Source organism: Haliaeetus albicilla, chromosome 23 (assembly GCF_947461875.1).
Source record: "Haliaeetus albicilla chromosome 23, bHalAlb1.1, whole genome shotgun sequence".
NCBI classification, from domain to species: domain Eukaryota; kingdom Metazoa; phylum Chordata; class Aves; order Accipitriformes; family Accipitridae; genus Haliaeetus; species Haliaeetus albicilla.
The window spans coordinates 6,294,105-6,312,595 of record NC_091505.1 but is presented as its reverse complement, the minus strand read 5'-3'; the positions used below and the strand labels follow the sequence as shown (position 1 = coordinate 6,312,595).

The 18,491-nt window shown below is 40.2% G+C and overlaps 1 protein-coding gene across 3 annotated transcripts in view; it reads right to left on the bottom strand.

Annotated features, from left to right (window-relative positions):
• TENM1 (teneurin transmembrane protein 1) overlaps positions 1-18,072 on the bottom strand; it is a 348,313-nt gene extending 330,241 nt beyond the window's left edge. The window contains exons 1-2 of one of the 3 annotated variants that reach the window (XM_069811008.1): positions 16,477-18,072; positions 10,069-10,205 (exon numbers count right to left, since the gene is read on the bottom strand). The gene's annotated coding sequence lies outside the window, so the exon portion shown is untranslated. The remainder of the gene's footprint in view (positions 1-10,068; positions 10,206-16,476) is intronic. The other 2 variants (XM_069811010.1, XM_069811009.1) reach the window with 2 other exon arrangements.
• Positions 18,073-18,491: the final 419 nt, after the last annotated feature.

The following is an 18,491-nucleotide window of genomic DNA, read 5'->3' as shown; positions in this document are numbered from 1 at the left end:
AGTAATGAACCATGCATTTTTACTCAAATGTAACAGGATGTTCAGCTCCCAGGATAACGATTAGAAGAGCTCCTGTTTTATTCTGCCGACAAAGCAGATACCATACTTAAGTTTTTCTCCCTAGGAGCTGAAACCATAACAGAAGACAAGTTTTTTTAACAGTTTAAGGAAATAACCTTTTAAAAGTTTCCATACTATACAATTATGTCCTAAAGCAATTTTGATACAAGTTTCCTGTGGTCATAATCATCTTCATGGTACATATAGTCGCCTTCTCATCTATTAACAGTCTTGTAATCCCACAGCCCTTTTGTGCTGGAACACTAAATCAGCTTTGGAGGGGAATTTTGCACAAATGTAAACAAACAACTTCTGTTAATAGGCGCAATGCTATTTAAGTCTTCTAGTGGCTGTAAACAGCAAGCATCAAGAACACATTTCTGACCCCCAGGCAAGGCATCAGAGAAAAATCGAGAACACAACTTTGAGGTTTATTTCTAAATTACAACGAGCTGTCTGCAAATTCAGTGCATGATAGCCTTGAATTGATCTCACTCATCCTCAGTGTAGGAAATGAGTATTTAAGTTGTTTCTCTACTACAGACTGATACCCAGAAACAGATTTACTGGAGTATGGCTCTATTTGAAAAATCCCTCATTTCCACTTCTAAATTATTTCAAACTTTGTCACTCGTAAGATTCCCATTAATACATTATTTCTGAGGGCTACCATCATTTCGTCATAAACTCATGTTCCAAATAATAATGCAGAAAGTTGGTAACAGATTTGCTGTCATCCTTCAGCTCCCTCATGCTCTTCACATGAAATCTGTGGAGCAGGTCACAGTTCACTTAAAACAAGCAAAAACTCTGCACACACTAAAACATAGTTTCCCCTTCGAAATCACAGCAATCTCAGTGGTCAAGGTTAGGATGGATAAGGTCTCCAAGATACCTTTACAGTTTTCAGTCTAACAGGACACAACAAAGAGATTCAGGAAATCTCGAGCCTTGTTCTACAGAAGACATACCTGAACCACAGAACACCCAGGTGAGCCATCAGTGCCCTTTCTTTTCAGCCCAAGAAGATTGCTTTCCTTTCTGGTGGAAAACTGGAAATAGTTTCCTCCCTCCCTCCCAGATTTGAAGTTGTTAGGAGTTTTTTTTACAAAATACTTACCCACACACATATTAATGATGTTCCAGTGAACAAAAGAAGAAAAAAACCAAAACCCTCCACTTTTCCTTTTGTCCTCAAGTTTTGTAGCATTTCTGAGAACAAAAGTTATTTAAAGACTACAAAAATTAGTGACACCTAAATGCAAGTGGAAAATCTAAGACAAAGTGAAACCATCTAAAGAAGAGAACAAAGACAAGAACAACTTCAAGCTGCAGTGATTCACAGTTGATTTATCAATGGATATCACAATTCGATGTTAGTTCCAGAAAAGCTGTCAAGTTCAGGTTTTTGCTGACCCTGTTGCCATGAATCTTCCCATGAGATTTCACACAAACAGAAAACATACAAAAAGTTATAGAGGACCACGCTGTAATCCAACACAAGCTCAGAGCTACTGGAAGAGCATGTACATGTCACCACAAATATTTAAACAAGAAGTTCAGTGTTTGATTACATCAGTCAAGGCAAATTTGGAATTGTTCAGATCTGCCAAAAGCACTTTTCTACCAAGTGACACCAGGAAACAGGCAGCATGTATCTGCCTGCTGCAGTCTATCTGGAACACCGCAGCAAAACCCCCATGCTTTTTCTGCTGCTCCAGTCACACAGCTATGTTCTCCTGCTCCACCTCACCTCTCCTCTTCCTTCTGCACCATTTTCAAATCCCCTTAGGCACGTTCAGTTTTGCACAGGCCTACAAATGCAGCTGGTTTCCTTCCCTTCCAATTTCTTTCTCACCTTACCTTTCCCCCCAGATCTTCCCTAAATGATGCACAACCTGAAGTCTTGAACCATCAGCTTTTCTCTGGTATCGTACTATCACATTAAAAGAAATAGGTAGAGGTCTCTGCAGACAGACACTAAACAGAAGCACTCTTCTAAGAGCATTTTCCCTTTCATTGTATTCCATGATTTTCACTCCTTCAATCTCATCTGTTATTTCCCTTGTTTTTTTCAAACTAGCTTACAAACTCCTAGGAGAAAGGCCCACAGTAGATTTTTCATACTGTATTATAACATGCAACAGAGGAGTGCTACACCGTTGAGGTTTTTCCTTTTTGAGGATGTAGCCAGTTTTGGTTAATTTTTAGAGGTAGATAATGTGTCCTAAAGCATTCAACCTTGATTTTAAACTCCTGCAGAAAGGTATGGTCTTCATTTTCACATGTAGAAAAGTGCAGACATAGAATACAATTAAAAAAAAAAAAAAGTCTAGATAATCACAGAATCACAGAATGGGTTGGGTTGGAAGGGACCTTAAAGATCATCTAGTTCCAACCCCCCTGCCATGGGCAGGGACACCTTCCACCAGACGAGGTTGCTCAAAGCCCCATCCAACCTGGCCTTGAACACTGCCAGGGATGGGGCAGCCACAACCTCTCTGGGCAACCTGTTTCAGTGCCTCACCACCCTCACAGTAAACAACTTCTTCCTTGCACCTAAGCTAAATCTACCCTCTTTCAGTTTAGAGCCATTACCCCTTGTCCTATCACTACATGCCCTTGTAATTTAATACGCAGTTTTATTTGGAAAGAAGCACAACTACTAAGGGTAGCCTAGTACCACAGCCATGCCCTTTCATACAAAAGATTGGGCTCTCAATAGCTTTATTTAGGAGTACAAGCCAGATCCTTAATATTCTTTTAATGCAGTATTTTTAACTGATATGGTGCTTATGCTTGCAGAATGTTTTGATGCATTTACATTGCATTTGTGATTTAATCTACAGCTCTACACTTATCCCTTAGGTGTGCGGTAATCCCCACCGTTAAAAACGCAAAGCAAAACAAAAAAGCTGAACACACACTATTTAAGCAATTTATTTCAAACAGATGTCAGAGACATATTTTATTATTTCCAAATCGGACCATTGATCAGCAAGATGATGAGCAAAGAAAAAGATCTGCTAACCTAAAATGTGTGACTCTTTATTTACACTGCATTTCCAATCAATAAGGTAAAAACATTACTAAAATATGAAGAGTCATGGTTTTGATTTACTGCTGCTTCTCATGTTCTGGTGTGAAGTCCACCGTCATCACATCATCCTAGAATTGTTTGTACTTCATACACTATCGCTTTGTCACTATAACATATTAATGCCACATTAGTTATGCAGAAATGGTTCAAAATTATTAAGCTCTAATAAAGGTGCTAGACATCTCTGCCTCACAGCTTTTGTTTGTTTGTTTTTTAAGAACAGGTCCACAGTAGAAAGATATAATGTCCTTTACTTATCTACAAACAAAAGCACATGTGGAGGAAGAGCAGGAATACACAATTCTCTTGTATCATTCCCGTATTTGACCCTCAGTAATTTCTTCTAAACATAAGAATTTAATTTGTCTCCATCTGATAATATTTAGCATTCAACATGATGGTGTTTACTAAAATGTCAATGGTTACTCAGTAAGAATAGGACTGGAATGACTAACACTTCAAAGGCCCTATTGGTATTGGCTTGATGATTTATGGCACAGTAGTAATAAGTAATGATAAAACACAACACAATCACATCTGTAAAAAGTTCTGGATGCTGAAAACTTAAGACAAATGTTTAAATCAGCAACACAGACATCTACGTTTTAGTATTCATCTTCTACGAATTATGATATAAAACCACTTTTTTAGTTTCTTGGACCTTGATTATTTTTAATAATTTGAGCATATGGTCTAAGTTTAATGTAACAGCATGTGCATATATATATATAAAGATGACTACCAGTATCACTCAATTTCCATACATCTGGCATTTCTAGATACAGTTATAAGTCTGAAAGCACAAAGGGTTACATGGCTAATACATAAAGGGACTCCAGAAGCTGCTCCATTCAATACCAAATCAATTGAACTCAAGAAATTCAACGTGTGAATAAGTTCTATATTCAGAAGAGAGAATACGTAAGTCTTCTACATCTCAGTTCTCCAAAATAAATCCCATCTTCATTCCCTGCTGATGAATCTAACCATCACATTCGTTTCTGACTTTCCTTCAGTTCAAGAGAAAATGGAAACAAGTTTAGCTCAATATAGAAGCTTCAATATCAAGCCACAGAACAGACAAAGCTTTAGCACTATTGATAAGTGAGCTGTTCCTGGCAGCATGGAAGGAAAATAGTTTCCTCTTTTTCAGTCTAACAGGAGCTTTAACAGAGAAACTTTGAAAATGCCAGTTACATACTGACACGCAGTCAGAATCCAGCTAGACTGGAAAGAACAGCGCTCAACTAAGGCACCCATTCTGTGGAAAACGGCAGGCATATTCAAACATTCTTGGCTCAAGAAAATAAGGAAAAGGAGTATCAAAACTTACTCCATGCAAGTAAATAAAGGCTACTCAGCAACAGGAAGATGAGAAATGTCTCATCTCCTTGCACACCAGAATGCTCTTCACAAAGTCATCTATGTCTTTTTTTCCCCTTAGGAACTTTTTATGGAGTTAATTTCTATGCCTTGTTTCATTATTATTCAAGAACATGCTTTAGATTACCTGTTCAAATGTAGCACCAACAGTTAAGTTACAAACTGCATTTTTAGGATGCATTTTCCCCGACATTTTAGGACTTATTGCAGCTTTTAAAACACCTTGAAATTACTCTCAAAGTAGAAGTTACAAATAAAGGAGTTAGCATTTTCATCCTCTGGATGGTATTTTTTCCTGACATTCAATTAACCCTGTATCACTGATATTAATATTTCAATTTCCACTAAAGTTACATTTCTGGTGGGTTTTTTTGTTGCTCAAACAGGTTTTTATATTTATTAAAGTTACATTAATGTAAAACCAATGGCATTTAATACAGTGAATTAAATGAACAGGTAACACCTACAAGCTATTGAAAAAAGCAGAGAAGCATCTAAATTACATCTCCTGTCAAGTATAAATACTAGTGACATTACTGTGTTACATAATGCTAACTGCAGCTATAATTTATACAGAAAGATTTCCACATTATATTATAGCAAATTTTAAGATGGACGAGGGCTTTCAAGCAAATACCTTTAAACAAACAGAAACCACTTAAACATCAACAAATGAAAAAGATACAGCTCTTCTGAAGTTAGACAGCAATGGCAGACATTAGCTTCATCCACATGAACTGATTTTTAAGCCTACCAGTAAAGATTTTTTTTTTTAAGGAATTAATATTTATATAGTTTCAACCATAGGCAAAGATGAATGAGGATTGACATGTGTTCATTTAAGCATACTCTCCTCACCATGAAATACAATAGGAGATTCTCAAGAATAGACTTATCCAAAGAGCTAAAGTAAGAATATAACCAGTGTCTCCTTTTTACTTAAGCAGCATCATAATCTTACCTTCTTTCCAGTAGAAGTACCATTTAACATTATTTCCATCTTATTTCATTCATGGACACCAACTTGCACTTTGTGTCTCTTTCTTAGCTAATTGTTTGACTCATGGAAAGCAGAACAATAGTAAGATGCAACACGTTGAATATTCATTTTGAAGAAGGCAGACACCACTGACACTTCCCCACTACAAAGTGTTAGTTGTAACTATCTAAAACCCACTACAGCTGTACTAAGGAATAATTCCATGCATACGTAAAAGCTCAGCCAAGTATTACTAGGCTGTACCCTTGGCCAAGAAACAATAAAAAGTTAGTAAGTTGGGGGAGGGAGGAGACAAGTCTACCTCTAACTGATTTTAGTAAACCTTGAACATGCCACTTAGCAGTGCTTCAGCAAGATGCTCAACCTTTCAAAATTAGTATCTACCTAGTAAAATGAAGATGGAGCTCTTGATGAGCATCACTGAAAAACTGTGAAGATGTAAAAGCATTCAACAACATAGTGTTGGTCTGGCAGAATTATTAGAAAGGTTGATATGCTGGTAGCTAGTTGATCAGCCTGTCACCACAGATTCATAGATTTGCATACTACCTAGACTGAAGCTAGAATCAGAGCTTTTTGTTCTCTAGAGGGATCTCCATTTAGTCATGTCAATCACAAACTAGCATCATATTCGCATAAACATAGCGCTGGTAATGAATGACACGCTGGATAACCTGCTATAACTTTTCCACATCAATATACTGTAAAGACTAAATCAATGTCTACAAAGGAACAATAGCATCACTTTAATACATGTCCACCTAGGATTCCACGTAACCTTACGTAATAAAAATCAAGAAATTTTTCTAAACCAGGTATTTTATTTCTGAACCAAAGCCCTCACAAGTCTTAGCTTCAACATGATTTCCCCAAGCACAGGAAACATTCTCATTTGTCAAATAACGATTTTTTTTATTATTATTCATTAGAGAGGACTGTAGTCAAATGCTGAAATCAACAACAATGGATTAAATTCCCCTTACTATTTTTACATTATGATATTTCTTGGTAACTTCTACATGGGTTTTACATATGCAAGTTCTAACAGAAAGAGAACCTCCTTATGAGAGGAGCACAGAAATCTTGGAAAATTTAAAGTTTGTACACTGGGATTATAACAGAACTTTAAAGGCGAGCAAAGCAAAGGTGGCAAAGCAAACACTGCATCTCCTTTTCTTAACCTGCATAAAAGCTGCAAAAGTATGACAGTACTTTATGCATTTACCACTTTAAAACAGCAAAGAAGCAGAACAATGACTACTATACGTAAAATTGCTTACAGCAGTCTTTGCTAAACTACGGTCTGACGTTATACTATTTTCACTAATTTCAAAGGCAGAAAATCCTGTAACTCAAATGAGTGGGATCAGGACTGGGCCTTTAAAGAGAAAACAAAACTATATTAAAGTCTGTTTGGTCTCATGAAAACAAACTGTTTTCCTTTGTTCATTATTTCAAGGGCAATATTTCAAAATAAAAAAGTAGACTTTAAAAAAAAAGAAACAAAACTCACTCTCAACAATTCAGTTGCATAGCAAACCACACCACCCCATACAGAAGCACTCGTCTTTTTTTTTTTTTTTTTTTTTTTTACTATAATGATCAACAATTTCACAGCAATAACTAAGTAATTTTAAAATATTTTTAGGATTATAATATATCCACTTCCTAAGTCTTCTATGATTGGCTTCAGTTAGTTAGGTCCTGAGAAGCTTAGAAACATTTACTTGAAGATAATTGTTGTGATGCTGATTTACAAGCTATAGCTTGCTACAGCTCCATTAGATTACCACACACGGGTTACCACACATTAGATGTGGTAACAGCTCGTGTACATACATATAAAGACAGTAAATACATTTTGTACTAAGAATAAAACACATACTTAGGAGATTCATTTTAAAGCTGTATTGTGTATTATTGCAAAATAGGGCTGGGGGTCTGAGCTGGGCAATCTTTTAGCTGAACAGTTTCATCACTAAATAATGCTGTTTGGCACTGATTAAAAAAAAAGCTGTAAATTTTGATGAAATTTGGCAATTTGTTTCATTCTTTGTTCATGTCAAAACAATGTTTCTTCTTTAGAAGTGGGCTAAGAGAAATTTAAAAAAATGCTTTAGAATTTTTCATTTCACAACACCCAATGTAGTATTTCTCAGTCCCAGTTTCTTCTTAATTTGCTCATGAAAGGAACTTCAAATCATTCCTGGTTTTGGTTCTGTTCCCACTTCTAAGATAAAGAGATGGCATTAGACATAGAATGTCAAATCCATCTGTCTCTCTCCATAATGTCTTTAAAGATGGACCATATTTGCATTCTATAGAGAAGACTTCAGTAACAAAGCACACAAAACAAAAACAAACAAAAAAACAGAAAACAGGGTGTCTTTCCCTAGTTTCACCATATGGACTGAACAGTTATTTCTCTTACCTGGAGTTAAGTGCGTAAGATGAGTCTTACTTCATTCTATCACTTATTTTTATTTAAAAAAAAAACCCCTGTAAAACCAAAAAACCCTGACGCTTCCATGCCTACCATAAAAAAAAAAAAGCAAATTGCCAAGCAAAAAACCCAACATAACTCAATTGCTAATAGCCTGACCTTGTTGATATACCATCTAAATGAAGTCTTAAAATAGCAGTGCGGTAATTTATGATAATCTCTCATGTACATTACAGGTTTGCATTTGGGAATGGTAACATCAACATATAAACAATTTCTCATGGTCTGTAGCTGCTACTCCAGAAAACTTAGTATGAATTGCTCAGAGCAGTTCAATACAGCTCATATATGCTTTGTGATTCCAAAATTCAATTTTGTAACTCGTAATCAACTACAAAAATACTATGAACCAAATATGAGCAACATTAAAATGCAATTTCTTCTTACTATTGACTACTTATCAACTGACAACTTAGTCTGTTGAAATTAAAACAATTGGTATAATTTATGGTGATTGCTAAAGCTGCTGACCACAAGTAAAATTATTGCGCTTTATAGACTTAAAAGTCTCTTAATCTAAGCAGCCAATTTAACCTAACATTTCTAAAGACAACGTAACTTTAAATAAAGTGTGTTAATGAAACATTAAAAGGTTGCACAATTAAATTATAGTTGAATATGTTCATATTAACTCTTCCCTCCAGTATGTCTGCCAAGATAAGAATCTGCTTTAGTTACACAACAAAATTGCACAGCGTGTCATAAAATGATGGCTATGCACCTACATTTACAAAAGTTCAGATGGAAGACATCTTATCCCTTCTCTCTCATTCCCTGCTCAAACCATTTGTTAGGCAAGCAAATCAGGATCAAATCCTCTGCTGAACCACTTGCTATGACTTCAATGATGAAATCAGTAGCATATTTCCACGTAGGTGGAAATGCGGCATGTAGTGGCACATACAACATCAGTAGAAATATACCTATTTACATTTATGAGAAATTGGCCCATTTCCTCTCAAATAATGCTTTATTTAATAAGCATCACCAGAACATTAATTCTCAAAACAGTACTGCAAGGTTCAAACAACAGACAGTGGTAAAAGTAAAGTTCCCACATTCATCTTCATGTGCTGCATCTTCTGATTTTTTTAATAACCAAAATAGATGCTTACTACTAAGATTTACTCTTGTACTCTTTAAAGACATTTAAGTCCATGGTGATTCTGATTTATTGAAATGTATGGAATTTGGGGAAATACACAGTACAGCTAATGGGCTGATAAAACTCCAAACATTATGGTGCTATAATTACATTGTAATAGAGGTTAGCTCTCGTGTTCTAGGAAACATGCATGAAAACGCATTGTGCAGATGAGGAACACCACCATTTGTGGACACCAAATCATTCGGACAAATGCAAGAGGTGTCTTTTACAACAATGCACAGAATAAGTTTTGCAGATATGCCGTATCCAAGACAGTTCCTATGTATTAACCTAAAAACTTCAATGCCCAAAATTCTGTTTTGTACAAAAAAAACAGGACATCTTTGCTGATAAAAGTAGCTAGCCTACATGCTGTAAAATCCATCTTGTCCTAGGCTAGGAAAGATCTAGGTGCAAACTCTGACTATAGGGCTTCTCTTTTGTAAATAATTGCCACCTATATTAAGAGGAAAAGAAGAAAGAAGAAGAAACAATACCATTCACTACGCCTACAACCAGATCTTTGTCACTTAAAAGCAGTTAATAATACAAACTTAAACAACAAAAATATATTAAGATATGCATTTAAATGCTATTTTACTAGTTGAGGGCGCAAAGAGAATGATTTATATTTTATAGGGGTGGGATAGAATTTGCTTGTAGCAGCCGAAGTACTAATAAAAAGAAGAGGCAAAGGGAAATAAAAGACTAAAACTCACAAAACCATAGAGTTCTCAATTCAACACTGATTTAATGTTAGAGAACCTGGTATGTGGCACTTCCTCGGTAAAAAAATGCAATAAGAGTGATATTTCCTTCCCATACTCAGATCTGGATAAAAACATGGAGGAAAGAGATGGTGGAGAAAGGCTTACCTCTGGGTGAGACTATAAGGGGAGGCTGATGATGGTTAAGATCAAAGTTGTAAAAAAGCAGCTGAATGCAGAACTGCGTGGATTTCAATTCGCTGGACTTCACAAAACAGAAGGGCTCAACATGATGATACAGGGCTCTGCAGAAAAGCAGACAAAATTTTGGATGAATTGGGAGCTGAGGAAAGAGCTGGGGAAGAAACTGAGGAAAATGAAATTGAAGTCAGCTCATAGGTGCATCTACTACCTGGATGTATAGAAAACAAGGGATATTGAGTTGTTATGGTTTATAAAGCACATCAAGTAGTTATTAAAGAATGAGACCTGTAAGCATGGTTCTCAAATGTTGTGAACAGGAAGGACTAAGCTGTGTGAAGCCGGAGTAAGAGGAATCTGAAAAGGAACAGGAAAAAAAGGTGAATGGGGCAGAGAATGACGTCAGAAAAACACAGCAGTAGTTCGGAGCAAGAAATAATTTGGTGATAAAGGAGCACCTGTCTATAGGAAAGCTGTATGATCTTCAGAGGTGAAGAAGGCTCTATGGTTAGTGGTACACATGTGGAAGACAGAATTTGAAAGAGGAGATCTGTATATGAGTAATAGATATTTCTGCTGAGAATAGCTTATAGGAACAAGCAGGAAGGCTTGTATCCAGACCATCAGGAAGCCCACAACAAGCAATTCTCCTTCTGCATTAATTTCTTTCCCCGTGACACCTCCCTGGTCCAGTAGTTGGCTAATGCCTTGTGTAAGAAATGAACTCAGAAACAAAATGGGCTGCACAGCTAAGTCAGAAAAATCATATCACACATCAGAGCAGCTGAAAAAGAAAGTGTCTTCTGGAATGTCCTGGTTTCAGCTGGGATGTAGTTAGCTGTCTTCCTAGTAGCTGGTACAGTGCTGTGTTTTGAGTTCAGTATGTGAAGAATGTTGATAACACTGATGTTTTCAGTTGTTGCTCAGTAGTGTTTAGACTACAGTCAAGGATTTTTCAGCTTCTCATGCCCAGCCAGGGCACCTGACCCAAACTGGCCAACAGTGTATTCCATACCATGTGACATCCCATCTAGTTTAGGAACTGGGAAGGGGGGGGCAGGGTTTTTCGCCGCTCGGGGACTGGCTGGGTGTCGGTCGGCGGGTGGTGAGCAATTGCCCTGCGCATCATTTGTACATTTCAATCCTTTTATTACTACTGTTGTCATTTTATTAGTGTTATCATTATCATTATTAGTCTCTTCTTTTCTGTTCTATTAAATCGTTCTTATCTCAACCCAGGAGTTTTACTTCTTTTCCTGATTTTCTCCCCCATCCCACTGGATGGGGGGGAGTGAGTGAGCGGCTGCGTGGTGCTTAGTTGCTGGCTGGGGTTAAACCACGACATGGAACAAAAACATGGGTTACAAAAAAAGTAGTTTACTCACTTGCTTTTAAAAAAAAAAGGTATCTGTGTTGTTTCAGATAAGCAAGACAACCACCATGAATCTTTCTTATTTCACAAAAATGGAACAAGAAAGTCTCACTCCTCCAACCAGTACATGAAAGCCCCATCATACTCCCCACACTCTGCTGTTGGCTGCTAATTCCTTTTGGAACCAGTTTCCATAGGATCAGAGTACTGGTAAGAGGAAACACAGTGGAAGACAGTCAACCACCTCCCAGGTTTGCATTCTCTATCAAGCACGACAGTCCACCACCCATTGCCATGGAAATGAGCAGAACTTGCAAAGTTCTATTTTTGAAGTTCTTCTATTAGATAATTATTGTAAACTGAAGGTTTTGTTTAACACCCTGATTTATCAGAAGAAAACCGAAAATAATACTATTATTTAATTGCAGTACCCTTAAAAGGAGTGGTCAAGTTATTGATACGCTACTCAAAGCAAAGTCAACGCAGTCACGTTCATATATGCCATCTAAGAATCTTTCCCCTTAAATGACTCTGTTCTCACTAAGTTTCTGTAGTTAATACGACCCAACACAAAACTCTTTGGTAGATGAGGCAAATACACTACACGTACACACTGCAGCCAGTATTTCATTAATGCCCGCTTAAGTCCCAAGCGACCTCTCTTTTAGTAGATGTTTCTTTAAAAGTTGCATTGCTACAAAACACTCTCCTCTGCAACCCCAACACCATGTGCAGTCTATGAACATTCATATGAACAAAATTATGCATAAACCAATTATCCCTTAGAGTAGAAAATGAAGCCAGAGCAACTGCATGAAAATGTCATCCAAAATAGCGTTCCAAACCTACCTACAGTCCCGAAACAGAGTTACAGAAGGGACTATTTGCTTACAACCATTTTCAGATCTAAAGCCCAACATTTCAATAATGGAAATATGAAATCTTTAAAACATGTCAAAATGTTTTCAGTTATTTAAGACTGAAGTCCATATAGACAGAAAGAGATGTACAGGTAAGACACACACATACACTGTATAAAAACAGAACTTTATACCTACCCGCTCCCCCCCCCCAAAAAAAAAACCAAACCGGAAAAAAATCAACTCCAAAACACAAAAAAGTTTATGGAATCCTCATAACCCTTAGCAAACATCTCTCTGCATTCAGGAAAACAAACAAACGAAAACACCAAAAATGCCAACAGCCTACAGGCAAACCAGAAAGATACATCTATAATTTGGAACAAGCAGTACTGTCTACTTAAAAGAGGCTCTGAACTGGAAGAGTGCAGTAATTGCTCATTAAGGCAGGCTACAGAAAATAAGCACTGCTGAGCGAAAGCTTCCAAAGCAACAAGCCAGTGCTAAGTCCAGTTCAATACAGTGATTTTAATTTCAATACACTTATTATAGACAACACATTTAACTAGAAGCAATCTTTTCCCTCCAATCTTACACTACTTGTTTTCTAAAACTCAGAAAATGAGAATTCTGTACTAGAAAGTAGAAAACAATACAAGAGCCTCATACAGTAGCTTCAGCCAAGGAGATTAATATCAAATATATATTATTTTTGTTCTTTTAAATAGACAACTTCCAGTGAAACAGTTCAGTGCAACAGAGTGAAAACAAAGAAGGAATACTTATTTTCAATAACACACTCAATATACTATTAGAGGGAAAAAAAAAAAACAAAACCAAAGAAGTAGCTTAAGTATCTTTTAAGCAGCTTTCAGAAATATTATGTTAAAATAGTAAATACAGTAGGAAAGAAACTGACTTGTTTTCTCAGTACAGAGTAGTTCATTGGATATTTTAGTAAGTTTTTGTAGAGTTGAGTATTTGGGTATCCTCAATATTTTATGGAAAGAAGTTTTAGAAAAGACAGGTTCTCATTAGAAAAACCTACTTACAGTCACATTTTTAATGTATGTGTATATATTTCTATAAGTCATAAAGGATAAACATATCCCGTTCTTAAGACCTCTCAGACTGTTTAAGAGAGAGAACACCACCAAGACCACTGCATATTTTCAGCTTTATTTGGCCCTAAATATATTGTCAAGAGACCAACTACGTGGTAACACCTAGGTAGAACGTTACGTATTAGCAAGAGGTTGCCAGCACAATCAAACTCTCTTTGACTTGATGCTTTTTACAGTTACACAGTGTTAAACATTAACTCAGTTGTGCTGCAACTGTAAAACATAAGAAATCTAGTCCCACTACAGTCATTGTGAGATACCGTCAGTCATTGCGACTGAAGCAAAGAAAGAGCGCACCATTATCCCAGTCTGTAAAATGGGAACAAAAAATATTCCTAACCAAATGGAGGGGACTGTTTTTCCATAACCAAAGCCCTGAGATAATGATAAATTAAGCAGCAGCAGCAGCATTATTCTTCTTACATTTTTCAGATTAAGATCATTTAAATATTAAATTCATACCATTTAGACCTCATGAATCACACTGAATAATGTCCTGCCTCCTCCAATTAACATCAACGCCAATCCTCAGAATTTCCTACCTCAATGAAAAGAAGTATGCTTACCTATTCCATTAATGCAGAGCAAACATGTTTGCTATCTCCATACACACGTGACTACAGGCACATGTGTAAGCAACCATGTCATTTCTTCAGTTTTAAAAAACATCATTTTAAATTACGATATGACATCAAATGCGTAATAATAGATTTTCGTTGCTACATCTTTTCTCACGTGACACTGCTTTTATAGATCTCTGAACACATTTCAAAGGCTTTTTTATACATAAGCCATCAATACAATATGTTCATTTACTTCCACATCTGACTACTTGAGATGTTAAGATTAGTAATTTGCATTCCCACATTCTTAAGAGTTGCTTTTAATAAGAATTTTATATTTTTTGATTTATGTGTCATTTACATATTTAAAATCTGGCAAATGGAAGGCACTTCTCTTCAAAAGAGAAGATTTTTACCTAAGTATTTTAAAGGTAGTTTTCTTGTGTATTTGGTTTTTTTGTTTTGTGTTTAAGATGAAACATTCATAGAACAAAACCTATTTAGAATGTGTTATTCACAATACTTCTAATCATTCCTTGAAACAAAACTGTGATATAACAAAACAAAAAAAAAAGGCAACACCCACAAAGGTTCCTAAATGCCCAAGATGTTGAAAGATTTGAGTTCCTGAAACAAGCCAAAATGCCCAAAACACACAGATGCATTAAAAACACATTAACAACTTCTGATGATTTTACATTATCAATACATGCTATCTATAGGGAAAGCAGCAACTAGTTTATTAATAACCCTGTATTTCATGTGAGGAGAAGTATTTTGAAATTAGCCCATAGCATTGCAAGTCATGCATAAAATAAGCTTTGAAAAGAAACTATGGACAGGAAAGAAGCAAAACTATTGGGCTGGGTCTCACCTTCCAATAGGTAGCTCTTTCCCTACAACAGTGTATCTTGCCACTTGTGATTCACAAAGTGTTCTCTACAACACCAGGAATTCCATCCTTCAAATATCAAATTGCTCTACATTAAGCTTCACAATTAACAGCTAAAATACAGGCACTAGGAGCGGTGGGGTTTTGTTACTGCAAAAACATTTGGAGATATAGTAGATGTTTGAGATGCTTGCCCCACCACACGGACAGCTGGTATTTATTCCCATCGTACAGCGTATCTGACTCGTTAATTATCAGAGAAGCATCAGCACAATCAAGATGGGTATCTACAACCTTTGGATATCGCAAACACAATCAATGAAAGACCATCGCTGCGATAGTTATTATACAGTCTGAAAAGGCAGCATACGTTTAAGCCAAAGAATGGAGGAGGGGTGGCAGAAGTTCTTGCCTTTGATTTCAGAATTAGAACATGTAAACCCCACATCTGCTAAGGTAAACGTGCTGACATTTAACGCGATAAGATCATACAGTTAATACTGAAGAAGCAGGGACCTCTCTACATACCACAATCGTAGCAGTAGCCAGTCTAAGCATTCATCAGCCAAGCCTAAAGCGTCAGTCACGAGCTACAGCTGTAAGGTATTTAGGGAAAAAGCAGTTGAAAGCAGCAGAGCAGTATAACGACTACACACGCACGCCTCGCCTGAACTAGAGATTACCAGATCCCGTAGACAGCAGGAGGAGAATATACATTTAACAGATTACGCCTGAGAATCAGTCAGAAACAAGGCAGCCCCCCATCCACCGCCGGGCAGACAGCGCGGTGCCGCTGCCCCGACAGAGCCACCTCACCCCCGCGCTCACCGGGGATGCGGCTTTTCACCTGAGCGGCCCCGGGGCGCTCCCGCGACGCCAGCGCGGAGCCGGAGCCAAAGCGCCGCGCCGGGGCGTCCCGCGGGGGCGGGCGGCGGCCCCCGGCAGAGAGAGAGAGAGAGAGAAAGAGCGCGCCCCGCCTTTCCCCACCGCCGCGGACGGCCGCGCACACCGCCCGCCCGCCCCCGCCCCGCCTCAGCCGGCGACGGGGACGGAGAGCGGCGGGCGGGCAGAGCCGCGCGCCGCGCCGACCCACCCCGTCCGCCCGCTCGCTCGAGCGCGCCGCAACCGCGGGCGAAGGAGACCCCCTATAGGCGCGAGGAGAGCTGATGCCTCAGCACCCCCCCCCCCCCTCCGGGCGCAGCTACGGACGCGGCGGCATCTCCGCCGGGCGACGGCGCCAGCTCCCCCCTCGGCAGGCGCCGCGGCAAGCGGGTTCCCCGCAGCCGGCGGAGCGCCCGCGCACCGGCGACACGCGCCGCCTCGGGAAGCCACGCTCCCGCCGCGGCACCGTCCTCCCGCCTGGCGAGCACCACACACACACGTAGGCGCACGTACACACCCAGCGGCATCCACGGAACAGCCCCTCCGAGAGCGCCCGGCGGCTTCCCGCTCACGGCGGGGCAGGGCAACCCCCCCTCCGCCCGCCCTTCGCCGCCCCGGCCCCCCGCGAGAGGCGAAGTTCGGGGCGCCCGCGGCGCCGCTCCCGCCTCCCCGGCAAACTTACCGAGCGCGGCCACCGGCTGAACTTTCAGCAGCGCCCCGGCTCAGCCCCGCCGACGGCTTCTCCCATCGCCTCTAGGTGCGGTGCCCGCGCCCCGCTCCCCGGCGGCTGCGGCGCGGGCGAATATAAATCCACATTGCCGCTGCCGGCGCCTGGCGGCTCCCCCCCCCAACAGCCCGCCCCGGCCCCTCCGCCCCGCTGAGGGGACGGCGCCGGTTCCTGCTGCCGCGGCTCGACCCGCAGCGAACGGCGGCGGCGGCGCGTCAGGCTGTGAGAAGCCGAGGCGCGAGGGGAAGCGGGGCCGGGCTCGGCGCAGCCCCACCGCCGCCGCTGCGGCTGCTGCCGCCGCCGCTCCTCTCCGGCGGGTGTAGTATCAGCGGCGCCGCTCGCTCTCAGGGTGGGTTTTGGTTTTTTTTTTTTTTCTCTCTCTTTTTTTTTTTCCCCCTTTTCAGCTCCTTTGCTATTAATGAGCATGCCCGGGAGATCTGCGCAGGCGCGTTACCGACCGCCGCGCCTCAAGTCGCCTCGCACCGGCCGCCGCGGCGGGTTTGTGAGGCGAAGAGCTGAGGGGGCGCGAGCCGGGGCGAGGCGGGCAGGGCTGCCCCTCGCCCCGCGGGCGGAGGTGGCACCGAGGCGGGAGGGAGCGGAGGAGGAGGAGGATGAACCGGCAGTCGGGAAGCTTTCGGCGGAGTTAAGAGAAGTAGCCGGGGAGGTGAGGCGCCTGAGCCCCTCTGAGGGAGAGGAGCTGCCCCCCGCCCCGGCCCCGCGGGGACAGGCCGCCCGCGCTGGCCCACGGCTTCTCACACGCGCGGGAAAGGGAGGAAAGAGGGAAAAAAAAAAAAACCACCGGCTGTCTGCTGCGTTTGGAAATAACGCAGAATACCTCCCTCTAAATTTACCTTGCCGAGAAAGTAAGACTGATAGTAGCATCAAGGCTTGGGAGAGAGCTGTTGACTTATAGATGGTGCTTCAGCCGCTTTGCTTGCTCGAGCTGAGCGTACTAACGTGGGGATCTCCCGTGTCCACCTCCATTAAGTCCCGGGGCTTGCTGCAGGGCAACTTCATCTTCTGGTGATGATCTCTATAATTTCATCGTTTATACGCTGTATATCCTCAAGAGGACATACAAAGGCATAAAGTGATTACAACCTGCTTTTTCATAACAGCTAAATCTGCATCTGCAGTTATTTGTAACGATTCTATGGTGCTGAAGAATCCAAGAAGCTGGCAAAAGGTGTGTGCCTCTGAGGCTGGACCCAGCTTATCAGTCTGTCTCCATCCTAGTTTCAGTTTACATGGATACTGCATACCTATCCATTCCTTAAAAAATCACTGTGGTTATTTACATTCTACAGCCTGTGCATTCAGCAACAGGAACACACTGGAAAAAATGTGAAATTCACAGTTCCTGTTATTTCTTCATAAGTTTCTGCATAGACCACGTAGAGTCGAGTTGCTCGTTTTACTCTGTATCATGCCCCAAGACATACTTCATTTAGACAGTTTATGGTGTTTACATAAGTATTTGGGAGAAAGCACCTCTTGAAGAAACAAAAACATTTTAAGAACTGGCTCTTAAGTAAAGAGAAATTCTATTTTTGCCTATATAATGTCTTGCAGTACATAAATAAAAAAAGAATAAAGTAGGTAAGGCCATCTGTGGTTCTAATATACTGCTGCTAATACATAACTTTTCTGTCATTTTTTTAGCAGTTGCTCTTCGAGGCAACCCTGCCCTGAACTTGCTTTATCAGAAATAAAATTCAGGTGCCCATAAGAAATCTTACTAAGTCATTTTTTCTTGGTTCTTCAGGTAAAAACACAGATCGGGTTTTGATATTCAAAATTATTTCCTGCCAATGTGATCAGTTCATAGGGAGCAAAGGAATAAAGAAAATTCCTCACTGAACAGCATTGCAAAGGTGTTGAAGGAACTGAACCGAAATACGATTCCTTTTCCAAAACATGTACATTAGTATCTGTATAAATATGAAGCAATGGAGATTTGTCTCCCCAAT